Source organism: Podarcis cretensis (genome assembly GCF_951804945.1).
Source record: "Podarcis cretensis genome assembly, chromosome: 1".
Lineage (NCBI taxonomy): Eukaryota > Metazoa > Chordata > Lepidosauria > Squamata > Lacertidae > Podarcis > Podarcis cretensis.
Window position 1 is genome coordinate 26,686,745 of NC_137170.1, and position 27,316 is coordinate 26,714,060.

The following is a 27,316-nucleotide window of genomic DNA, read 5'->3' on the forward strand; positions in this document are numbered from 1 at the left end:
GGGGAGGGTGGCACTGAGGCGTGCAAATAACTCACTTTCTTCCGTGGAAGCACCAGGAGCTACAGTGAAGCTGCACCGAAGTAAAACGGTTTGTTGGATGGCGTGCTGCTGCGACCTGGTGCGCCTCGGCCCATATCAATTCAGATTGCACAAAGCGACCTGCTAAAGAGCTCCATAATCAAACCCTGTTGGGACGGAGCGGAGAGGTGTTGCCTGCCCCTGACATGCTCTCATCTCTGCTTCCTTGACTTCAAAGCACAGATCTCGGGTACATCGCCTGAGAATATTCGGATCATAGTTGTAAGGGCTGTGAAAATTTTCTATTTAACTACCTATCGCTATGCTAGAAGAAGTGCAGGAGGCGAGCAGCGCCCGTAACGTGCTTTGTACAGTTGCCGTGCAAATCCCCGCGTTTAGACAAGGTGGCAGTATAGCACAGGCGGAGCTCGGCGCATCTTGCAGCGCCGAGCAGGAAAGCCGGCAAGCCCGGGCTCGCCAGCGTTTAACCACCTACCCAAAACTCCCGCCCCGCCCCTCTCCTCCTTTCGTTTAGGTTGATTTATTTCCCCCTCCTCTGAAATATTAATCTTGGGTATCGTTTGATTGCTTAGCCCTTAAACGCTGCCTTTAAAAGAGAGAGAGCAGCGTAGAATGTTTTCATAATATTTTTATTCTTATTTTTCTATTGCAAGCATGAATGGGGAACACAGAAACGCAGGCAGTCTGTGGTGTAGTGGTGCAGGAATGATGATGCCTTTTCTTAGGGTGTTATTTGCCAGCCAAATAAACAAGCAACCCCCCCCCCTCTTAAAAAAAAACAACCCTGGAAAAATAAGCAAAGCAGAGGAAGAGGTAGCAGGCATGGCTGAGTTAGACTGCCATTTTTATTTTGAACAAATGCCAAGGCAGCCTTAGGATGTTACGACCCACCAAAAAGTTTCAAAAGTCTCATTGGACTGGATCAAAGGTCACATCAACCACCATGCATTTAAAGCCCCCTTATATCACCCCCCCAAGGAATCCTGGGAACTGTAGTTTATTCTGGGAGCTGTAGCTCTGAGGTGGATCTTCTAGTATATGATTGAGAACCATTCAGAAAGCAATTGTGTATAGGGGGGGGGGAACAGTCTATATCTATGCCAGAGGTGGTGAACTCACAGCCAATGCTGACCCATGAAGCCATTTTTAATGGCCTGCCACCCTCTTCCAAAATAACATGTTGCATACTACATTTCAAAAGTGCCGCTTCTCCCTCTGACATAGACAGCATTGCTAGAAGGTTCGAGCGAGGATCGGAAAAGCAGGAAGGAGTACTTCTCTGTTTCATTCCTATTACAGTGCTGATGTTGGAGTGTTTCTTCCAAGATCAGCACTGTAATAGGGATGAAAAATATTGTATTTTCCCTCCCTATCGCAGCACTGCAGTAAGTGGCTCCCTAATTCTATCCAAGGAAACACAGAAGGCAAAATAAGAAATAAATAGATGCATAGCTTATAGGGCCTAACTGAGCAACTTTGCCAGTTCCAACCATCTCAGACTCTATGGTGAGACCTTGTTGGTCATCCAACAAGCTGCCCTGTTGGTGGTTCCTTGGTTGTGGAATGCTCTCTCTAGTGTGGTGTGTCTTTCTCCCTCATTATTTCAGGAGCAATTTGAAAACATGCCTGTTCACCCAGGCATTTGGTGGCTGAAGAACACTGTTCCTGGGATCATTGGATGGAAGTAGATTTTTAATTGCAATTGCATTTAGAGTATTTTTTAAACTGACTTTTAAATGTTTTTAATTGTTATTGTTTTTAGAATGCTTTAATCTTTAGAACGTTTTTGCTTTATTGTTGTTTTCGAATTGTACACACACACACTTGCTGTCCTGGGTTCCTTGTGGAGCAAGGGCAGGATATAAACTTGGTAAATAAATGGAAGGATCAGGAGGGAAAACAGTGGCCTGTGAATCACAAATGGATAAGGGCTGCATTTCTATTGCACTAAAATGGAGAGATAACAGGAGTGAAGAACAGAGAGGCCTGCCACCCAAACTGGACCAAATGCAGTAGTAATATTTCTGCCTTAACAAGCAGTAAGAAGAAATAATGGGATTTCTCTTGAGGCTGCAAATAATGATATCATGAAGTCAATGAGTCTTTGCACTTACTTGAATGGATGTCAAATTAATTATAACAATAGTAATAATTCATGCAGAGTTTTTAAACATGCTGCACAAGAACACTGTAACATTTAGGTCTCATATTCCTCACCACACTTCTGCTACAATTGTCATCATCGTCATTATTACTCATACACTGCAGTCAGTCCTATGCAGTTTTACCTGGGAGTAAGGTCCACTGGGCAAAATGGGACTGGCCTTTAGGCTTTTGGATTGTAGACCTGTGAGATGTACTTGCTATTAAAGAAACATGCATAGGACTAGGTCATAAATTAAGTGCTTTGCTCTGGTTAAACTTCAGAGAAGCAAAGTTTCCCCATTCCGTTTTGTTAGATGGATTCTTCATTAGGCAGATTCCTCATGCCATTTTGGTAAATGAAATAAAATGTGTGTGCATTGCAGAAAAAGTACATATTTATAAATTACTGGTGCTGGAATTAAAGGAGAAAAAACTGCCGAGAGAGCATAAAGTGTGTGTGTGTGTGTGTGTGTGTGTGTGTGTGTGTGTGTCAGCAAAAGAAGAAAAAGAGCCAGTACATACAATATTTTTTCTTTATATTTCTAGTTGCATTTCAAACATCCTCCTTGTTTATCTTACATCCTCTAAAGTATACCTCTTTTTCCAGAAAGTGATTTTTCTCCTATGGGATTAAAAAAAATAAAATCAAGTGGTATAGTGCACGGCACACCTAGCAGCCACCAGACAGTCCTTGCAATATATGGGATATCTCATATCGATTTTCCTTGAAAGACCTTTCTTTTTGCTTTTCTGTTTTTTATTGCCTGGTATGTTTTTAACTGGAGAGTTACCAAGATATCACCCAATAACAGTCCACTCCATGCCTTCAGGTGCTGCAATTTATTTCACTTGACAGGCTCTTCCTTCTTTCCTTCATTTTTATTTTTATTTTTTATAAATAGCTTTTGATAGAATTATGGCCAGTCATATGTTTGGCAATTTCTCAGTGTCTGTTCCCAAGGGATGCAGACATCGTGGGAGTCTCACCAATTTCCTTTCATCTTTAAAATCTCAAATGTGTGCCAATGATTTTTCAGCTTCCAGCTTTCACTTGTCCTTTGTTGTTTTTTGCAAGCTGGGCCCTTCCAATAAAACGATGACATGAAATGGAGAGAGCAACTTTGAGGTCAACATGTCCTGCAGATGTGTAGGTGTGTTTGCTCCTATGCACCACCTGGGGGACACTGTGTCAGAGTGTATCAAAGCCAAGTTACTGGAGGCATGTCAATAGCAGTTGGTGTGAGCAGCAATAAAGGGAGGTTTCAATGCTGGCTTGTGCAGAGGGATCAGCAAATCTGCCCATTTCCGTTTCTCTCCATTTCTCTTTTTGCCAATCTTAACTTTAGTTTTCTATGCTTCCACATAAGTTTGCAATTTATTGCTTTTTATTTTTTAAGGTCTGCATGAACATCCACCAGCATTTTTGTGTGAACTTCTAATATGAACATTTTTGCAAAGCAATTTTCCTACTATAAAGCTTTTTGGGACAGTATGATTTTTCATGAATATATGCATTTTTAGGCACGCTTTACCTTAGCAAATGCATATTTGTACATGTGATACTACATGGCTGGAGAACTGCATTGCAAAATTTAGAGAAGTGAAAATTTTGAACAATGACTGTGTTTCAGATCATCTATTGTTTTGAAAAGCGTCATTTAGGTAACTCCACCTTTAAATGCAAACAGAATTTAATTCCTCACCCCCTCCACATCGCCCTGGTGAGGAGCAGGGTGACCAAAGGAAGGCAAATGCAAAAGACACTCGAATTCTCAGTACTTCTTTGGAGTAACTGATTATTTGATGTATTTGTATCACTCTATGTAGAATATGCTTGATCCAGCTAAGCAGTTTTAAGGTGGAGAGGTTTTAATCCATAGAGTTCAGCATGGCAATGTTAATTTTTAAGGATATTTTTTCACATCACACCAAAAGTTCTTTTCACCAGCTGCAACATTAACACAAAACCTATAATGGTTCCAGTACATTTAATTTAAAAAAACAACAACACCCGAATCTCTCCCACTTTCTATCCTGTATTAACAATATTCACACATGCACACAAATAGCACAAGAGAGGCTCAAAGGCATTTTGCATGTCATGTGCGAAAATGCCTTTATTTTTGAAAGGCTTTAAAATAGAAATAACGGTTCTTCTAAGGCAGATGGGCAAACAAGAAAATCAAGCCAAGCTGCTGTTTCTTAAAGGAGATGTAAAGGAAAGGAAGGCTGCAATCCTATATTCATCTACCTGGGAATAAGTCCCATTGAATTATTTCTGAGTTTACTTCTGAGTGGACGTATCAAATTATGGTCTTGGGGTGATATTCAAGAGCAGTCAAAGAGCAGACACACTGAAATCAATAGTTTTAACTTAAGTCTATTGATTTCTGTGGGTCTCACACATTGATACCTATTAATCCAGACTAAGATTTTGACAGTTAAGAATTGGATCTAGAGTGTCTCTTCCAGTGTATATTTGCATAGCTCAGTTGGCAAGAGCATGGTGCTGATAACACCAAGGTTGCAGGTTTGATCCTTATATGGGATAGCTACATATTCCTGCATTGCAGGGGGCTGGACTAGATCAGGCATAGGCAAATTTGGCCCTCCAGATGTTTTGGGACTACAACTCCCATCATCCCTAGCTAACAGGACCAGTGGTCAGGGATGATGGGAGTTGCAGCCCCAAACATCTGGAGGGCCGAGTTTGCCTGTGCCTGGACTAGATGATCCTCAGAGTCCCTTCCAACTCTGCAGTTCTATGATTCTTTTAGGCTAAAACCCTAAACACACTTGTCAGGGAACACTGTGTATCCACTGGACACAGTGGAACTTGCTTCTTTCGTAAAACAGTCACAGGATTGTGCTGCTAAACTTCTGCTGTATCATTATGCGCAACACAAATCTTTTCTTGAAAGGTCAATGAAATGTAAAAAAATAAATAAAAACAAGCACCGTTGTCTCAACAGATGGTACCTATGTTGCATATGGATAAATTGCTGCAACAATTTTGGGACATCAGGAGAATTTTGTGCTTATGAAACATTTGGAACTATTTCAGTTTTGCCTACGAATTCACAAAAAAACTGGCTTCGATTCTACCAAATCCAGTTTACATGTAAGAAAACATAGTCTGTGGGCTTAGCAATTAATTTTTGAAAGCAGAAAAAATTAAGAGAGCAAGTCTTCATTTTAGATGAAAACTACAAAGCCAATGTGGTGTAGCAGTTAGTGTGTTGGACTGAGAACTGGAAGACCAGGATTCCAGTTCCCACTTGGCTATGAAGCTCACCAGGTGAACTGGGGCCTGTCCCTGTCTCTCAGTCTAACCTACCTCACAGGATTGTTGTAAGGATAAAATTGAGTGGGAGAGAACTATGCACACCACATTGAGTTCTTTGAGGGGAAGGTGGGATATAATTATCATAAATAAAGTTCGTGTTATAAGCTTAATTTTATCGTAACTTTGCAAATGTCAGAACTGAGATTTCAGATCCAGACCTGTATCACATTGGTGTTCGAAAGCACTTCAAAGTGCAAGTAGATAAATAGGTACCACTCCAGCGGGAAGGTAAACGGCGTTTCCATGCACTGCTCTGGTTTGCCAGAAGCAGCTTAGTCATGTTGGCCACATGACCCGGAAGCTGTCTGCGGACAAACACCGGCTCCCTCGGCCAATAAAGTGAGATGAGCGCCGCAACCCCAGAGTCGGTCACGACTGGACCTAATGGTCAAGGGTCCCTTTACCTTTACCTAAGTGGAGATTGTATATAAGGTCGCCAACTTTTTTTACTATCCTCTGCTACTGTGCTAATAATAATAATAATAATAATAATAATAATAATAATTGTTATTATTTATTTATACCCCACCCATCTGGCTGGGCTTCCCCAGCCACCCTGGGCAGCTTCCAAAAAATATTAAAATACAGTAATCCATCAAACATTAAAAGATACCCTAAACATGATCCTGTTGCCCTGACATGCTCAGGTGTTAATCTTCTTATCCCAATGCCACAAAAAGGTTCATTTGCTAATTGCTGAAAGTTAGGAGAGAGGTCATTTTTCCTGGTTAGTTGGTAAACCTAGTTTCATAAGAATTGTGTGCAATGAAAGGTAGAATGAAGAGATTAACACAGATAAAACTTTTCTAATTAGTTGGAGAAAAATGGGCTCCACTAGTCCATTGTTTTAATTTTCCTGTAGGTTTAATTTGTATAAAGCAGAGCCTGTGATTTCTTTCTCTCCAGGGAGAGATTTTGGTGTTGGAAAACTATGTCCAGATATGCTGAGTCACTGAAACATTCATTATCCATTCAAGAAACTTATCTCTGATGGCAGAAAGATGGGGAAGAGTTAGTTTAATGAAGTGTGAGCTCTAAAAAAACATTTGAAAGGTATGAGGCTAGTTTTCATGTTGATGTTGTAGAGATTATATTGACATTGATAGGAGTCACCTTTTTCATATCATTGTACTCATTCTTTACAAGCATTGTGAAAGACTCTCGATTTTATTAGTCTTTCAGCATAGTGAGAAGACCCATCTGATGTGTATATAAGCACACTTGCAAAATCTTCCCAAAGGATGTGCAATCTTAAGAGCGAGCTTCAGCAAGGTTAGGGTAGATGAGAGCAAATGAGATTTCAGTTTTTCCCCCTTTCGTCCAGACTTTGCTGTTCTCGGCTCAAGAACGTGTGTCAGGTAAGCAGCTCATGGCAACAGAAAGATTCATTCTATACTTTTCTGCTGTTCTGGATAGCTGCGTTAAATGGCTTGTTCAGAACAGTGCTGTCAATCTAAGTTTTCCAAGGCCACACCCCTTCCTGAATTACCTGAACCAATGAAAGGTAGGATCAATAGGCACCAACTCCTAGGGGCCGCCCGCCCAATGTTCAGAGGGTGGAGAGGGTGAATACAGACCTGGGCGCAGAATGGCTTTTGGTTGCCAGCAGCTGCTTCTCATCCCGCTACAAGGGGGAGGAATAGGAGAAGCAGGCAATACTGGAGCTAAGTGGGGCATGGCATGACTCAATGGTTGGTAGCTCCTCCTTCTCCTCCTGCTGCTGCTGCAGTGACTGGCTAGGGGCAGCTTTCCCCATCTTTCCCTGCATGACAGGGGAGGATGGGGGCCACTGGCCAATGGGACCATGCTGTCACTGTGTTTGGCTCCACCCCCTGGTTCATTGCTACATCACACATGTGACATCAGGATGCCACGTTGGGCCCCCTTAATCTTTTTTCCGAAGCTGGTGCCTTTGCCGGGATCTATTTCAGATCAATATCTCCAGGGTTTACTGATCACTTAAGTTCCTATTTGTTTTCAATTTGTAGTACCTGTCTTCCAGCTGGGAACCCTTGAAGCTCTTAGCTGTGGATTTATTTAGAAGGATACACACACACGCTGTAGTCCCAAGCTGATTGGCCGTCATGATCTGTCACATATCCCTAGGACAGTTGCACCTTTTTGTATAAACCACGAATGCCTCTTTCCTTCTTATGCCTCAGGCAGAAAGACAGTGAAGAGGTTTTAACTGCACTTTTTCTTTGGGGGTTTGAAAGAATCTGTCCTCCCTGAAGAGATACAAGGATTCAGAGCATTTAATATGTGTCTTTGAGTCAGGCTACAATCATGAGAGAGAAAGGAAGCGTCCCCCCCCCCTTTTCCTTTAGAATTGACTCACACATTTAACAGTTTGAATCATGTGGATGGTGGCAACACTTATTCAACTCAGGGATGGGCTGCTAGCTAGGCCTGTTTCAAAATAGGCTTTTTAGCTACAAAACCCACATGGAGTTCATTTCACACTCCCTTCAGGCACAGAGGGATGTGCACTGCTGTCCAACTCAACTGACTCATGAACGTCTTCCGTCCCTCAGTCCTCTTGGGTGATGTTGTGCTTGTTGTTTGATGTCACTGTAGTCTAGGTTTGGATTTTGCACTTTTGTCTGTAGCCGCACAGGATTTATGTCACGGCTAAAAATTAGCCGCTGTTTCTTTAATGCTAAAAGAACTAAGTCAGCATGAGTCAGCGGCCTACAATTACTCATGCAACCTTTCACCTAATTGTACCTGTATATATAGCGTGGTCAATGTTAGTGTTGTGCGTGTGTGTGGGTTGGCTGGTGAAAGCTGGTAGTGTTGATGTGTGTACAGTTGGTCGGTCATTTTGCAAATAAAGACTTTTTAAGAATAAAAGCAGAAAATACTCTGCAAGGACACTCTTCTCGTGGACTCTTTTATGCCGACAAGGGTGTAAGGACCAGGCTGAGGAGACAAAGGAAGTCAGGACCTTTGCTTTTTTCCAAACACTGTCAATTTATTAGCAACCAGCAGGATTAGTGCTGTATCCCTGATAACTCTAATGGGTACGTCAGTATCTCCGCCAAGCTAAGCAGTTGGCTCCTTATCTCTCTCTCGCCCTGATCCACGCGACGGTCACCTCCAGACTGGATTATTGTAACTCGCTCTACGTGGGGCTACCCTTGAGACTGACCCAGAAACTCCAGCGGGTGCAGAATGCTGCGGCGAGACTCCTTATGGGGTCTTCGCTGCGAGATCACATTCATCTGGTACTATACCAGCTGCACTGGCTCCCGGTGGAGTACAGGATCAGGTTTAAGGTGCTGGTTTTAACCTTTAAAGCCCTATACGGCCTAGGACACTTGTACCTACGGGACCGCCTCTCCTGGTATGTCCCACAGAGGAACTTACGGTCTGCAAATAAAAACATCTTGAAGATCCCAGGCCACAGAGAGGTTAGGCTGGCCTCAACTAGAGCCAGGGCCTTTTCGGCCGCGGCTCCAATCTGGTGGAACGCTCTGTCACAAGAGACTAGGGCCCTGCGGGACTTGACATCTTTCCGCAGGGCCTGCAAGACAGAGCTGTTCCACCAGGCCTTTGGCCAGGGTGCAGCCTGACCCCCCTCCTCTGGCAATCAGCACAGAATCTTGCTTATTGGTTGCCATCAATTTGATTTTAATTAATTTTTATAATGAAATGTTTTTAGAATCACTGGATTATTTTGATTGTTGTTAGCCGCCCTGAGCCCAGCTTCGGCTGGGGAGGGCGGGATATAAATAAAATTTATTATTATTTATTATTATGTGTTTGATGCATGATGGCTTTCAAGAGCCAGGCAATTTGCAAATCCACAAACTGTTACTCTTGGATATCATTATTCTCCCAAACCCTGATGTGATATATCCTGTGTGTTGATATCTCACATCCATCTGCAACTCACTCCAAATCTACTATATATTTTGGGAAATGAGTTGTTCATTTGATCGCAACAGGTTCAGTCACCACTCGAGTTATCATCATCAAACTTGGCACGAGGGTTCGTGAGGTGTAGGTGTCTGTTTTCATTGCTGTTGGGAAGCTGGATGTCATTTAGCAGTCCCAAACGTGACTTTGGTGTGACTTTGCCCAATATTTAGCATGATGGGTACAAATTGTGTGGATTACAAACTTGGCATGAGAGTTTCTGAGGTGGGGGAAGCAGTTTCCATCAATGGTGGGATGCCAGCTGCCATTTTGAATCAAGATGGTGGACTGAAACATGACTACAGTGTGACTTTGCCTGATTTTTCTTGTTATAGTTCCAACCTGTACCAATTTAGATGCCTCTGAAGATTCCATTGCCCAACATGACATGAGCATTCCCAAAGGGCAGGCATCAATCTTTTTCTTTGTTGAGATGCTGGTTGCCATTCTGAATCAAAATGGTGGACCAAAGCATGACTTTGCTCAATTTGGCATTAAGAATCCTAATTGGATTGAAGATATTGTCATTGATATGACTTTGTCAAATCTTTTTTGTAACTTGAATCCATTGGTTCAAGTCCTACCCTCCAGAGCAGAAGAAAACAAGCTTGCTCCATCTTCCATGTGACAGCTCTTTAGATATTTGAAAATGTCTATCATATCTCCTCTCAGTCTCTTCTTTTCCAGGCTAAACATTCCCACCTCTTTCAACCATTATTCATAAGTCTTGGTCACCCTCCTCTGCACACATTTCAGCTTGTCAATATCCTTCTTAAATTGTGGCGCCCAGAAGTGGACACAGTACTCCAGATATGGTCTGACCAAGGCAGAATAGAGCAGGACTGTTACTTCCCTTGATCTGGATACAATACTTCAGTTGTTTCAGCCTAGAATAGCACTATATATATTTTTTTGCTGCTGCATCACACTGTTGAGTCACTGACACACTGTTAAACCCTAGATCCTTTTCACCTGTAAGCCAGGTGTCCTCCATCTTATATTTGTGCAACAGGTTCTTTCGTCCTAAGTGTAGAACCCAACTGAAATTCATTTTGTTAGCTTGTGCCCAGTTCGCCAATCTGTTAACATTATCTTCAATCCTGATTCTGTCTTCTGCTACATTAGCTAACCCTCCCATCAAGGGGGATTTTGTCAAAGCCTTACAGAAATTGAGATACACTACATCCACAGCATTCCCCTGATCCACCAAGCTTGTAACTCTATAAAAAAAGGGGGGGAATTCAACAGACATGACTTGTTTTTGAGAAACCCATGCTGGGTCTTTGTTATCACGACAACCTTTTCTAATTACTCACAGGCTGTCTGTTCTATGACTTTTCCTGGTACCAACATCAAGCTGACTAGCCAATCATTACCGGGGTCTTCTCTCCCCCCCCTTTTGAAGATGGGGGACAGGATTTGCCCATCTTCAGTCTGCATGGACCACACTTCTTCTCCAGTAATTCTTAAAGATTCTAGGCAAAGGCTCTGAGATTAAATCCAGAAGCTCTATTAGAACCCTTAGGTTTTTTAGAATCCTTGAGAAGCCTTAGAGCCCCTCATGCTCTGGATATTTGAATTCATTTAAAGTAGCTAACTCTCCTTGTCACCCAATCACACTTCTCCAAATAGAGGACCTACTATTTTCTTGTTCTTCTTGTTTCAAACATAGCAAAGAAACTTTTATTATTATTTTTAACCTCCCTTGCAAGCCTGAGCTCATTCCAAGCTTTGGCCTGCCTGACCTTCTCCCTGCAACTGCTGGTTACTTGTGTATACTCTTCCTTTGTGATTTCCCCTTTCTTCCATTTCTTATACATGCCCTTCCTAATGTGAATCTTGGCACTAAGCACTTTTAAAAAAAGTGGTAGAAGGTTCTTTTTGGATGGTCTTCCTGTTGATGAGGTTTTTAAAATGGAAAAAGAACACAAATGTCGGGGGGGGGGAGAGTTCCTTTCTGAAACATAGTTATTCAGAGTTAATGACTTACAAGGTATGGTAAAATCTGAATAAAATTGGTCTGGTTTGAACGGAAAGTACATACCATCATTTCTCAAACATACAAAAATGCAAAGAATGAAAAGCAGAAGCTCTGTTTTGTGTAAGGATGCTTTTACTACAGAAACCAAGCAATAACATACAAAATTGAACTCTGCAATTTCTGGTTGTGGCTAACAACTAGGCAAACATGAGTTTAAATAGCAAAATAAAATCTCCAGCTTAAGAACTCTCTTTTCTTTCACACCAAAGTCTCAACACCCATATTTTGTGAAGCATACAACCCAGTACAACTGACCTATTGTTAAATGTACTGATTTGCCTTTAAAATAGAGAGAAAAAGTTAAATGCACTCATTAGTCTTCTTGTTAAAAACAAATTCTTCCCCCTGCTATTCACATCATTCATTAATGGTACAGAATGGCTTGCCTCCTGACTTTTCAGGGGGGGGGGAAACCCAATTTCTTTACTTATCATATTTTATCAGGAACAAAGAGTAGTCTTATGCCATAAAAGCTTGTCAAAGTCGTAATTACAATTCATTTGTCGGCATTCAGCTGTCTGTCATCTGTTAGCATTTTGAATGCTCTCTGTACATCTTTCTGTATTTGTCGGAATTCGCTTTAATTATTTACCCCTCCTCGATCATCCATTACTGATTGCTAACTGCTTTCGTGCCTCTCTGCCGCTGGTTTTTCTGGCCTTGTATCAACATTGCTCGTAACCTTCAAGCCGTTCCAGGCAAGAAATGTTGATGGCGCTTATTAACATTTTCATTCTGCAAATTTATGAAAATGCCCTTGTTTACACAAGGAATGAGAATGTTTATCTGCACAACCAATCTGCTTGAGCAGCCTGCCAAAACACAGGAGGAAGTTTGGTTAAGCCACAAGAATGGGATTGGGGAACTAAGGGGTTTTATGCAACAGTAATGGTGTTCTACTGAGTCGGTGCTTAGTTTTGAAATGTAAGACGGACTACAGCCCAAGCTTGATGGGGAAGTCAGAGCACTCCTGACTTTGAAATTTAGCTCCTTTCTTCAAATCCAAACTTTGTGGATAGTCACTGGCCTCTCATGGGACCCTGCCACCTAACATAAACAACAAGGACCTTATATGCATAAAGTGCCAAGGGGCACGTCTGTCTCAAGCTAAGGTCCTCAGTAGAAGTTTGATACTTTATCTCCAACTCCACCCGTGTTCTATTTCTACTGGTAGACTGATCTCTGGGTGGCAAGGGTGCCACTTAGGTTGCAATACCTACCTGCCTATCATAGGAGCCAATTATCAGGGGCCAAAATCCCTTCGACTCTCCCAATAACATTTCTGAGGAAGCCAGGGCCCCCAAAACTGATGGCCATTGCCATTCAGGTGGTATGTGCACACCACACCATGCAATCGATTATGCAGGGCGGGACTTACTTGGGCAACCCCAATATTTTATTCAAATTGGCACTCCTGCTGCCTATCCAGCCAGCCAGCTGATCCCAAAGCCACTTAGCTTACCAGGCCCTATAAAGCCCTAACTTCAAAGCTTCCTCTTCATATATCATAGAATTGCCAAAGTATCCCAATTAAGGTTCCCTGATAAGCATTAAACTCTCCAGCCACAAATACTGAAACATTCAGACAAGATGTGACATTCTGCCCGGATCCAGCACTATAGGACTAACGGGCAGAGGAAGTGCAACCAATAACACTCAAGGAGATGTCTAAGGTAAATAATGGCAACTGTCAGAAGACCTACATTATGTTGGAGCCCGAATTATGCTTAGCTTAATATTCTAACCACCCAGTGGCGTAGCGTGGGTTGTCAGCACCCGCGGCAAGGCAAGTAATTTGCGCCCCCTAACCCATGGATTTGCGCCCCCTAACCCTAACCCCCAGATGTTGCGCCCGGTGCGGCTGGCGCCCCTTCACCCCCCACGCTACGCCACTGTAACCACCGAATCTCATTATGCCTTTACCTGCTATAATCTAAGGTGCTTCTGAATGCAAACACCTTTCTCTTCTGTACGTGCCTGAAGCCCATGATCAAGGCCACTCAGCTTTTCGATAAGAAAAGCACGCAAGGCTATTTAACACTGGCTGAACAAAATAAAAAAATTCCTTCCAGTAGCACCTTAAAGACCAACTAAGTTAGTACTTGGTATGAGCTTTCGTGTGCATGCACACTTCTTCAGATACACTGAAACAGAAGTCACCAGACCCTTCTATATAGTGAGAAGGTGGGGAGGGGTATTACTCAGAAGGGTGGTGGGATTGGGTGATTGGCAGATTGACAGAGTCGTCAACAGGCTCATCACAGCTATCTGCCAATCACCCAATCCCACCACCCTTCTGAGTAATACCCCTCCCCACCTTCTCACTATATAGAAGGGTCTGGTGACTTCTGTTTCAGTGTATCTGAAGAAGTGTGCATGCACACGAAAGCTCATACCAAGTACTAACTTAGTTGGTCTTTAAGGTGCTACTGGAAGGAATTTTTTTATTTTGTTTTGACTATGGCAGACCAACACGGCTACCTATCTGTAACTAACACTGGCTGAGTTTTAGATAATACTAACATATATTTAATTCTGTGCTATGGTATGTGATTGCTCCCCCCACTACAACTTTTGAAAAACCCTGTTGGCTACCAATAAATTGTCAACTACTATTTCAAACACCCACACACCTCAGCTGCTGCCTAGTACCCAGCCACCTACCCAAAGAGGAACAAACGGAGGGATTAAAATGCTGTTGTCGTCTCATTTCCCTTGCAAACCAGCCAAATGAAAGCACGTATTGAAATGGGCAACCCACCCAACATATGACTGTGGTGCCATAAAGTTCTTATATTTAAATGCTTTGCGGTTCTGTGATTTTTAAAGCCAAGCTGGAAATGGCTCTGGCTATACAGCTGTGCAGTGTAGCCATTCAACAGGGCTATAATCAAGATCCAGGAATAGGCACAATTACACATCCAGGAATTAGGAATACCTGCTTAAAAGGATGAACTCTGGTGGCATTGTTAGGTGCTGGTTATGACATATAAAGCCCTACACAGCTTAGGCCAAGCTATCTGAAAGACAGTAGTTGGGTTTGGGTTTTGAGATCTTCAGGAGAGGCCTTTCTCTTGGTCCTGCCACCCTTATAGGCACACTTGGGGGACATGGGATGGGATGCAGGAGAGGACCAGCACTGAACATTTGGATTGTTCTGCTAGTGTACAAGCTGTGAGATACCCCAGAATGTAGCTCTGCCTCTAGGATGGAAGAGGCACATTACTCAATTTGGCTTCCTTAACTCCATCTCCCTCTTTGGGGTGTGAGAATTAGAGCAGTCCTGTCCATTCCTCTCCTATACATTGTCCAAAGGACGGTTAAGTCCAGTCAAAGGTGACTATGAGGTTGTGGCGCTCATCTTGCTTTTTAGGAGCTGGCGTTTGTCCACTGACAGCTTTCTGGGTCATGTGGCCAGCATGACTAAACCGCTTCTGGCGCAACGGGACACCGTGATGGAAACCAGAGTGCACGGAAATGCCGTTTACCTTCCCATGGCAGTGGTACCTTTTTATCTATTTGCACTAGGGTGCTATTGAACTGCTAGGTTGGCAGAAGCTGGGACAGAGCAATGGGAACTCACCCTGTCATGGGGATTCGAACTGCCGACCACTTGATCAGCAAGCCCAAGAGGCTCAGTGGTTTAGACCACAGCACCATCCACATCCCTTGTGTGGAGTACAAGTAACTTAGCAGGACAGGCTCTGAGGATATGTTAATGGCTATAGTTGGCGCTGATGTGATTTAATATTTGTATGTAACTTCTCCAACAATGCAGATGAGCTTACAGTGGCTCATGACATGACAATAAGAAAACATTAGAAGATAACATTTAAATAACATTTCCATCAATGTAACGATATACAGAAACCAATCAGGAAAGAAAGGGGGTAAACAATTAAGTTCAACACAAACTTATACAAAATAAGTCAAAGTATGGGAGGCATGTGCTAGTTTTTTATTTTGAACAATGCCATTGAGCCAGGTGGTGGTGGTGGTGATAGACTAGTTCAAGACAAAGACACCTTTCAAACCATGAACACAGACCCATAAAGAAAATTGTGGTCTATGAAACCAATCCACGTGCATCCAAGGGGAGGCAGCTTCCTTCTACTTAAGAGCTGCCCTCATGGTGGAATGAATTGTACCTTTGTCATTCCACCCCCACAAAACTCAGCAAAGACTGAGACATGTTCTTCGGACCCTTGTACACTCCACCTCTAATTGCCAAGGCCCAAGGGCACTTGTTTCTGCCCTTTGTCAAATGTAGGAAATCTAGGAGTTCCATAATCAGAAGTTATCACCCACTCAGTAAAAAAAGCAAACTGACAAACCCTACCATGGAACGATTATTTGGTAACTCCACCAATAAAAACTCATGATCTCTTGAGCTTCCTCTGTTGGAACACCCCATCAAGATACCTTATCTAAAGATCCTGTAATAAATATCTCAGCCTGTTGAAACCTCAAAAAATCCCCACTCTCCTAGGCTCTTCTGAGACACCAGATCATAAAATGACATCACTGTGTGATAACTGGCTTGTCTTTTCTCCTTCTATTTGGTCCCCACACTACAAATTGCTCAGACAGGCAGCATTGTAATGATTAGCGATGTTCAATCACTTTGGAAGCTACAGAATGTATGATAAAGCTTGTCAAATCTCAAAGAGTTGATCATTTTCAGAGATGCCAGGAAAGTCTGCTGGACTCAAGCCCAGGTATGAGGGTTGGGGCTTCATAATGCATTTCTTAAAGCAGAGATGAGTATTTAAATCTGAAGCACAGAATAATTCCTGGCTCATCTATCCACCTTCTTACCAAACTTTCCCACCCACCAAACCCTCCCTCACCCAACCTCCCACTTCCCTTTTAATTTCATTATGACTCATCACTGTTCTGAAAATCTCTTCTGTGTCTCACCCCTAGTGCAACGAATGCAGTGCAGCCTACATACAATAAACTCCTTCATATCATTTCCCAACATAGCCAAAAAGATTTTACCCATCTTCTGAGCCACAATGCTTGTTCTTATATCAACCACCTCTGGAGCCATTTCATACATTATACCGTACTTTTGGGCTGACAGTTAGAATTGCAAAGTGAGAATGTGTCAACCAAAGGCACAACTGAGGTGAGGTTAAATATTTTTCAATCCTATTGATTTCAGTGACAGAGATCTAAGCATGTGCTTAGCACCTCCACTGAAATCAATGGGATCTTGCATGCTTAACTTTGACAAGTATTTTAAAACACATATATTGCACAGTTACATTCACCATGGAGTCACGCTTATCTATAGCTCCCTGTTGAGAGTGTACTCACTGGCAAACTTGTGTTTACCTTTGTGTAATATGTGAAATAACTTACAGTGGACAACTTGAGTTTCAGGAATGTAACCAGTCCAGTAAAAGTAACACATAAAGTAAAGAGAATATATCTTTGTTGTCCAAGAACAGGGCAATATATTTGCAATGACGTTGTTTTTCTTATCCCAGTTATTATGCCAAGCAGACAGACCAGAAAAATAAAACAAAGCACAAATGTTGGTGTTTCGTGTCGTAAAAATCACTGAAGTACAAATTTTGTCTCCTCATCTGTTCAATTGCATTAGTCCTGCCACTCTTGACACACATTGCTATGTCAGCATCATACATGTTTTTTTTTTTTTTTTTTTTTGCTAGTGGACACATCTTGCCCATATTAGAAAATAAATGGGATTTAAATAAATCAAATGAGAAATTGTTTTAAGAGGCTAACAAGAGAGACAAAAGAGAACCTGACAGAGTCAAAACAGAAATAGCAACAAGGAAGCTTGTCTTCCTCATCTGAGATGATTTTTCTAAAATTAAACAACTTCTCTCTACAGCTCAAGAGCAAGTAGATATTTATGACAAAGATTGCTGAAATACATTTCCTGTGCATGTTCACTTGACCCAGTCACTCAATTCTTCAGGACTTCAGAGTGATTGTGGTCTGATCTCTTAAAACAGGGTCATCTTCAAATAACATGAGGAAGACACAGAAGGGTTAGGAAGCCATAAACAATGATGAGCCAATTTGCCTTCTGTTCATTAGTTTATTTAATTAAAGATAAATTAATATAGTTTTCACTCACCATCAGATGGTGTATTCCAAGAAGTCCAAGGAGAAGGGGACACAGGCAACTCTTTTGGACTATAAGAAATCCTGAGATGAGCGTCCCAGGGCAGCAGGGTCAAGCTGTCACAGCCTATATCTTCTGGGGGAATTGTGTTTGTGGTGATGGGTGGGAGCAGGCTAAGTACTCATCCCATGTCACAATCCAGGTTGGCTAGCCTCATGATAGGCTGTGAGAGGATGCTCCACTCTGAGGGAAATCAGCCCCACCTATTCTGCATTCCCCAGCAGCCTCGTAACCTGGTCTGAATCCAGGGAGACCGAGAGAGACGTGCTTCCTTCCACTGTTGATTAAGTTCTTCACTGGGAAAGACACCAGAAAAAGGGAAGCAGATACACTGACTGATAGGCTTTCTTGAGAGGTATCCTCATTCTCATTATCAGCTGTGCATGCACCAAGGAACTTTTGAAGGTCATGACTTCCCCCAAATAATCCTGGAGAGCAGGGAAAAATGGGCATTGAGAGGCTTTTAGAAGTTTCTCTTATGCGTGTGAGGCCCCGGAACTTAACTCCTGCCTAAGTGTGTGGGGACGGGGACGGGATGCTTGTAAATACAAAACAAGTTTCTATGAAAATCCAATGCTAAATGAGATATAATCATAAAGCACCCACACAACTCCCAATATAAAAACACAATATTCCAGTTTATACATTACAGAAAGCAGTACCCCATTTAAAAAATAAATAAATAAATGTAGGCCTCCTGAAGCAAATGAACCTTTAAAACCTTTCTTAAGGACTGGACTGTGCTGAACTCCCAGAGATTATCTAGCTATGGGTTCCAGAGCTGTGGGACCACCACAGAAAAGCCCCTCTCCCTTTGTGCGGCCGTAACAGAAAAGGCCTGCCCATTGCACTTACCTAGGTGGCAGGCAGATGAGCAGGGTCTTAATGAGCAAGTAGGATGGATTCAGGTAGTCCTTCAGGTAACTTGGATCCAAACCTTAAAAAGTTAAAACCAACACTTTAAACTAGGCTCAGAATGGGACCACAGTCAGCATAATGACAATGTCACATATCTCTAGTTAGGTTCCCAGAGTCTATTACAATGTGCTTTTGTGCAGTGCCAGACTAAGACATAAGGGACCAGAGTTCTAGCCCCAACTTAACCATGAAGCTCATTGAGTGACCTTGGACCTGTCACAATCTCTCAGCCTAATTTACTTCACAGGGTTGCTATAAGGAGAAAAGGAAGGAGTGGGGGAAGAACTATATAATCCACCTCGAACTCTCTGGAGGAAAGGTGGGATATAAATGAATCAAATTAATTACAGGTAAAGGTAAAGGACCCCTGGATGGTTAAGTCCAGTCAAAGGCGACTATGGGGTTGTGGGGCTCATCTTGCTTTCAGGCCAAGGGAGCTGGCGCTTGTCCATAGACAGCTTTCCGGGTCATGTGGCCAGCATGATTAAACCACTTCTGGTGCAATGGAACACTGTGATGGAAACCAGATCGCACGGAAATACCGTTTCCTTTCCCGCCACAACAGTACCTATTTATCTACTTGTACTGGCATGCTTTCAAACTGCTAGGTTGGCAGGAGCTGGGACAGAACAATGAGAGCTCACTCCATCACGGGGATTCAAACCACCGATCTTCTGATCAGCAAGCCCAAAAGGCTCAGTGGTTTAGACCAAAGTGCCACCCGTGTCCCAATTTTAATAAATAAAATTATTTTATAAATAATAATTAATAAAAACAAATAGTACAGTTTGGGGTGGAGCCAGGTGGCTTTCTCTCTTTTCCTTTTATCATTTGATTGAAGTACGGCTCATCTCTGTCACTGTGGCATCCAGTCTTTATTGTCAGATGACACCATGAGCACTGAGCATTCTCTAGTTATCAGAAGACTAAGCTGCAGAAATAAATAAATAAAATCAACATGGACTGCTTTGCTGTTGTGTGACCTTGGGCAAGTACTTGAGTCTTTGTGTGCCTCATTTCCCCATCTGTTTAATGTTGGTAATAGCACCTTTCTATCTCACAAGAGAGCTAAGTAAATAAACAAACTCAAGGCCACAAGACACTCCTATCCCATAGTAATAGGCTACAGGTAGGAATTAGAAACTAAGATGCTGGTAGTTTACTCCATGTCTTAACAAAGTTATCCAAGGTAACCTTGCACAGCAGCTTTGAACATTTCAGTGCTGTTTGACCAATTAGAATTAAGGGCTGTAATCTGTGCTGCATTCAATGTGCTGGATTTGATTCCTCAGTATTTTATCTGACACATTATCTAGGGGTTGCAAAAGGAAACATTATAGCTGCCTCACCAACCTGATGCCCTCTTGATATTTTGGATTATGGTTTCCATCAACACAGCATGATGGTTGGGGTTGGTGGAGATTGTAGTCCAAAGCCTCTGTGATTATTTCAGCTAAATAGGCATTGAAACACGTTTGTTTTTTCATCATTTCGGTGTGTGAAAGGAACTTTTCTTTTTTATGGAGTTCATCAAATTTACACAGCTATTTAATGAGAATAATTGACCTTAGGAGTAAGTCACCTGGCAGTAAAGTGGATTCTATTGTTTGGGAGCTGCTGTTTACTTGCTTCAAAGATCTATTCATAATCTGGAGGCCTTATACCATTAACCCCATCAACAACTTGCTTAACAGCATACAAAGCCCATTGTGTAATTGATGACCGTCATTTAGACAGGGAGCTTTCTACATAGCTCCCAAATCAGAAAACGATGGTTGCTGTTTAGAAACAGTTTGGTATGAACCAGGATGTTCAATGCAACCCATGCATATTTCTATTAACAATTTTTAAGAAACCCATCTTAAATTATTACACAAGCAACTTACCACTTTTTTCCTGGTAGCAGCATGATTACTTATAGGAAAAAAACAGGAAATAATTTGGTCATCTATGCATCACACAATAGAAACAGAATGTATGGACAAGTGCTGAGAAACTTACGAGAGTACACGATCTGGGTGATTTTGTTGAAACATGACACTCTTTTATAAAATACTCAAATGAACACCCTGATGCACCCACCAACTATGCGTATAAGGGTTCTGGTAAAATTTGACACATTAATCTTCTGTTCTGGGGGAAGAGATGGGAGGGGGGAAACCAGTTGTTTGGATAATGTTGATAATGTTTATGTTCATGCCTCTATTCCTGCTATTGGAAAGTAATAAAATATATTAAAATGGAAACACTTTGGTGTGACAAACAGATAACTAATAGAGAGATTTGTGAAAATGTGCACCTTTTTACTTTTTTTGCAGTCTGTCCTATTTTTCTAATTGCTCAGGAATGCATAGCAGAGGTAGCCAACATGGTGCCTTCCAGATGTTAGACTGCAGAACAGCTCCCATCTTCCTCGACCATTGACCATGCTGTCTGCGGATCATGGAGCCCAGCAACATCTGGAGGGCACTATGTTGCCTATCCCACTTCATAACATTGTGTCAGCAGCATGAAGTGGGGTTGGGTACATGTAGGCTAGGGTCACAGCATCACAATTTATGGGTTACAGCCCACAGCATATGGCAGAGCGTATAGCAAGGATCTAGCTCTTAGGTAGCCTGACTTCTGTCTGATCAACCATCCCAGCCAAGATATCAGGTTGACACCTAGAGCAGTAGGAGGCATATATTAGTACTGTGGGCCTATCAGTTTACCTGGGTGTGTGGCAGACCTCCCTGCCTCTGAGTTTGACCGGGGCCATGAAACAACACCCTTTAGGGACAGTACTGGCAGAATGTATGCCCTAGAAGTGGACCAGTAGGAGAAGGTTGTAGGAATCCATCTCCCACCAGACCCAGCCAGCATGGCCAGTGGCCAGGAATAATGGAAGTTGTAATCCAACAACGCCTGTACTTGGTGAACTATTTAGGAAATGGGCTTTCTGATTGTATATCCCAGACAAGACTGAAAAATGACATTTATTTCTCACTGTGTTCCCTTTGCTCCTTCTCCCCTCTGTGGAATAGGAAGAAAGGTAGAACTGCACTGGATCTAGCAGCTTACTAAGCCTCAAAGAGTTGACTGGTGATTACAAAAGACCTTTGTTGCTTCTTTCAAGAGCTCCAGAAGAATCCCGATCAATGAGACCACTAGCTATTTTAAACTGGTTGTGGACAGGACTGGTGAATGAGTCTTTACCCGGAGGCATCATAGAGGTGACCCAAAAATTTAAGAGATAATTTTACCAAGAGGTCTGGCATGATACTACTAACTGCTTGCCTCCCACCACAAATCGCCAACTAAATTTTCCAAAATAATCTGATTGCAACAGGAAAAAGTGCTGATGTCCAATCCACATGGATTAACATTCTCCTTTTTTCTGAATGACTAGCCAAGTGCACCTAGGATACAGTGCTATACAAAGCAATGTGGCATTAAAGAATCTGGACAAAGTACAGCAGATGATCCAGGCCCTCTTCCCCTAGGAGCTCATGTGCCAGCTGTGCTCAGGGACTCACAGCACTTGGGAAATTGTATGCACTCAAGTATGAAGAGCACAGGGTGACTGTTTTCCTAAATTCATCATACAGAATTTTGCTAACATAAAGTATATTCCCTGTAAGAGCATATTTAGTGCATAAATGCATGTCTTTGAAAGCCCAAGGCCATTCCATGAACTGAAGGGCTTTTGATCTGTTGCGGGAGGGAGATGTTGATCAATTTCCAACTCTTCTGCTGCCCTCTTATGCCTCTTAAAAATCTGTTCCAGAAGGTTTGGGGACACTCCAGAACAACATGGAAAATGGGTGGGGGGAGAGATAAGGAAATTACCTTATCTTCCATCTGCAGAGCCTTTTACTAGATCAAACACCGTTCTGCAAATGGAATGATTTCTTCAGTTTGCAACCAATATCCTGGGGCTCACCAAGGTAAATGATCTCAGCATGGAGCCTGAATTTTATGAAAGTGCCCCCCTTCTCATTTGTTATGCAAGTGTGTCCTGGCTCATAGCAATTTCCATACTCCAGAAGAGGTGATGGCTCAAACAAAATGGCGGAAGACTCAGGTCTCCTTAAGCCATCTTTGTTCTGGTGTGAGGTCAGGACCCTGGACAGCCCCACAGACAACAGTTCTCCAGTTGAAAGCAGAAAGCACAAGCTGCCATAATGCTGTCTTGCTGCAACTTGCAGGACGTTACAGTCTAGCCTGGAGGCCCAAGAGAGGTCCACCTTCTGAGTCCTGCAACATACCAGTTAAAGGCCTAGTCTTCTTTGACACAGCTGTTGACTCCCTTTAGGCAGAAGGGTTTGAAGCTGCAGGGACATGGGTCATAGATACACTTGACCTTCAGAGGATTTGGCAGTTCATTCCTTAACATCTACAAAGGTTCCAGCCAGGTGAGGAATCTAGTGCTAGAGCATCCATCTTCTCCTTGGAGGCATAACTAACACTTTGAAACTCTGAATCAAAGGGCTAAAGGCTGTCCTAATCATGATTCTCTGCTGGAGAGGAATGTCAGCCCAATGTCAATCCCAAAGGGAAGTTAAAATAACAGGACATTATCCTGCTCTTGCTATACAAAGCACATGGAATGGAGACTCTTTCAGTCCTTGGATGCAGCAATACATTGGGGCATGACAAACCTACTCAAGACTTCTGCTCCACCCATTAGGCCATCCAGGCACTCATTCCCACCCAACACATACAGCCTTCTCCTCTTCAGGACCTGTCGTGGGACTACCATGGGATGAGTCAGCTTGAAGCAGACTTGAGAGAAAAAGAAGGGGCCAAGAACTGGGACTCCCTCCAACAGTTAGTAGACTGAGAGTAAGAGGGAGCTAGGCTGGCCATGTGCCCTACTATACCAAGGACAGTCCACTATTTGAAGGTCTTGTCCTAATCCAGTTTATAGATAAACAACCCTAAAACGGGAAAGTAGGAAGGTCAACCATTAGCAGCTGAATTTAGCATAATCTGGTGATAATCTGGTCACAGCATTCCTCCTTATGGCAAGATGTATTGTCTTTCTAGATAAATTAGAGTGATACTTTCTAAATTTGCATCAATATGTTTAATCTACTGTAAGTACATTTTGTGTGATTGTGTATCCTCTTTGGCACTAACATTGATGGTGTGTGCCTCTTGGGGTGTGTGTGCCTGTTTACTCAAAAGGTGGTGTAATGGGCCACCTCTCCTCCCTTCACAATCTGCTTAGCAACAGTTACCTAGTCTCTCTCTCCCCACCCCTCTCTCGCCTATTTTCTTGAATATAATTTGTTTTAAACACATTTTAATATTTTATTTTTCATTTGCTGTAACTTACCTTAGGATCTTATGGTAATTGGAATAGTTTATTATGAGAAGAAGAAGAAGAAGAAGAAGAAGAAGAAGAAGAAGAAGAAGAAGAAGAAGAGGGACCAAGCTGCTCCCTTCTCCATGCCCTATTCACCTTCTCTATCACAATCATTTGTCACATGGCTTTGTGCACAGGGATCAGGAATAAATCCACTGTTCAAAGCTGATTAAAATAACAGCAAAAGCACATCTGATGCTCAAGAAATAATGATAACCACCAACTTGGATGCCTTTAAATGAGGACTAGAGAAATTCACAGAGGCTGTCAATGACTGCTAGACACAATGATTGTGTTCTACCTCCACTGTCAGAGGCAGCATGCATTTGAAGGCCAGTTGATCACAAATCAGGGGAGTGCTGTTGCACTTAACTCCTTCCAGAGGACTTCCAAAGGCATCTGGTGAGAGCAGGAAGCTGGACCAGGGGGGTCATTGGCTCTGCTTATGCTCTGAAGATCTGAATGTAGGGCAAATGGAATGTAGGCACAAGGTTATATCCCTGACAAGGATGGTACATTACACACCACTGCCTGAACCAAATAATCTTGTTTTGGGTTTATATTGTTATGAGAAGAATGTAAACTTTCACTTGCCCGTGTCGCTTTTCATCTTAACACCACATATTTGTCTAAGACATCCGCATGCCTGCATTTTCTGTTATATAAATCTCAGCATGCAAATATGGAAAGTCTGACATTTGGGAGAGCAGCTCTGACAGCCAACGGGAATTAAAAATAGAATGCAGAGGTATTTAATGTAGAGTAAAATCAGATATAAATGGTGCATGGATACATCAGTCAGCTACTCTGAATCATGAATAGTTTATCTCCTCTTAATCTTTGCATTAAACACAGTTATTGCTTGGTATTTATGATGCCATTAAAATGAGTGTGCACTGTCAAAAATTATTGACATCGGATGAGTCAGATCTTCTCTCTCTCTCTCTCTCTCTCTCTCTCTCTGATGTCTGCAGAGAAAGAGTCTTCATTTAGATTGTATAAGATTTGAATCAACAGCTGCTTTGTAGAATTGCCTAAATAATTTGGCCTGTGTGACTCATAGAATCATATGAGTGGCACCCGGAACCGGATGCAGTATTCCAGGTGTGGTCTGACTAAGGCAGAATAGAGTGGTACTATTACTCCCCTTGATTTGGACACTATATTTCAGCTTTGCATAGTTGTCAATCGCTTTCACTTTTCCAGATTTTTTTTGGCCTACAACTACCAGGACCAGTGGTCAGGAATGATGGGAATTGTAGTCTCAAAACATTTGGAGGGCCAAGGTTGAGGAAGCCTGCCATAGATGTTCTTCCAATATAGTCATTAAAATATCTGATGCATTGGAAAACAAACAAACCTCCAAAGCAACTTGCAATGAGATGCATGAATGAGAGGTGTCAATCAAGTCTACTACTGTATGTGTTATGGTAAAACAAAAACAGCTGCACTGAACATGCAACCATAAAGCTCACAGTTGGAATGATCAGGGGAAATTGCTGCTTTGTCCACAATAAAATACATTGTCAGCTTTCAGCACAGCTTCTGTTATTCCAGTTCTGTGCAGAGAATTATTTTTATTACTGATTTTTAGTTTTCTCACACAAACAGTAGAATAAAGAAATAAAAACATTGGATGGGTGACACCCTTCAAATTGCCATCTGTGTTAGTGGTACACATTTATCAGACAAGACTTGAAACTCAGTGGTAGAAAAGACCAAGTGATGAATTGGGAGATTATAAACAAACATTTTTTTCTTCACGATTGTACATTGAAGAAATAACCATCAGTTCAGGTGACTGATATGGTTTCCCTCAGGTCCTCTCTTGCCCATTTGGTCTAGGGAACTACTTACTAACAGTGCCACAGTCTTAATTGGATTAATCTTCAGTTTATTGGTTCTCATCCACTGCTGCACCTGCAGATGTAAAGGAGAAACAGAGCTGTGTATCACCAATATATTGCTGACAACACTCTCCAGAACTTTGGATGACCAGTACCGAGGTTTCATGTAGTTGTTAAGCAATTGGGTGTGGGTGTGTAAAAGTAGAACTCCACACTTAAGGCTGCATGGGTTGACCAGAACTCCCCAAGCACTAGCCTCTAAATATTGTCATCCAAGTAGAATGGAAACCACCATGAATCAGTGCCACCCACTCCCAATTCAGACAGACTCTGAAGAAGAATACCATGGTTGAAGGTATCAAAAGCCACTGAGAGATCAAGGAGGGACACTCTGACTGTCTCTCTTCCAGCAGAGGTCATTGTACAGATGAGCAAGGCAGCTTCCATTCCAAAACCAGTCTAAATCCCATTCGAAATGAATCTAGAAAATTGGTTTCACCCAAGAGAACCTAGATCTGGCCCACAATCGTGCACTCAAGAAGGGAACATTAGCAACTCAACAAATCATGTTGGCTTTCTGAATCCTGGAGGGATTCCCAGAATCTAGGCAGGTAGGGACCACTGCCTCTTACCATATTTTTCGCTCTATAGGATGCACTTTCCCCCCTCCAAAAATGAAGGGGAAATGTGTGTGCATCCTATGGAGCGAATGCAGGCTTCAGGCAACTATCCACAAGCCTTCTGAGCCCAGCGGGAGTTCCCGCTGGGCTCCGAAGGCTTGCGGATAGCAGCCTGTTCTGGGGGCTGGGTCGGGGGAAGCTCGGGTTTCCCCTGCCCCAGCCCCATGGCTGGGGGGGGGGGGATAATTTTTTTCCCTTTATTCCCCCCCCCCTAAAAACTAGGTGTGCCCTATGGTCCAGTGCGCCCTATGGAGCGAAAAATATGGTACTTGAAAGCATTAATAACCTCTCTGGCTATCCCTTCCTTGTTCAACCATAATGGAGAAGAGACAAGAGCACAAATGATTGCCCAAACTGGGCCAAAACCTAGGCCATTTCCTTGAGCTTTACTAATGGAAACTCATCCAACACAACAGGGCTAGACAGTGCTCTGGACTCCAGTGCTCCGACTTCAGATTTTGATCTGAATGTGAGAATAATTTTGGGGTTTATAAACCTCACTTCTTTCAACTAAGCTGGATGAGGCTCTTATGTTCCTAGCCAAGCCTGAGCTCAGCAGCTTCACTGACATTTCTAATGAACAGTATTTATTGTTCCAACCAACACAGTCATTAGAATAGCCTGAAGTCCCCCCAGGATCTCCCCTTAAGGAAACGTCAAGACGCAGCAACTGTGTTTGTTAAATGGGGACCAGTACAACAGTCACTTTTAGCAGCATTTAAATGCACATTTTCATATATTTTTATCTTTTAATCTAACATATTTTATTGCAGTGAAATTTGTTTTTATCGAAGCTGTAGCACATAGTGAGCCCTTAGGGGCTGGGCAAAGTGATAAATCTAACTGCATAAAATGAACAAATT

General features: G+C 42.4%; 1 long non-coding RNA gene across 1 annotated transcript in view; it reads left to right on the plus strand.

Moving 5' to 3' along the window:
- Positions 1-27,316, plus strand: part of LOC307223255 — a 732,363-nt gene that overhangs the window by 532,304 nt on the left and 172,743 nt on the right. The window lies entirely within an intron of this gene.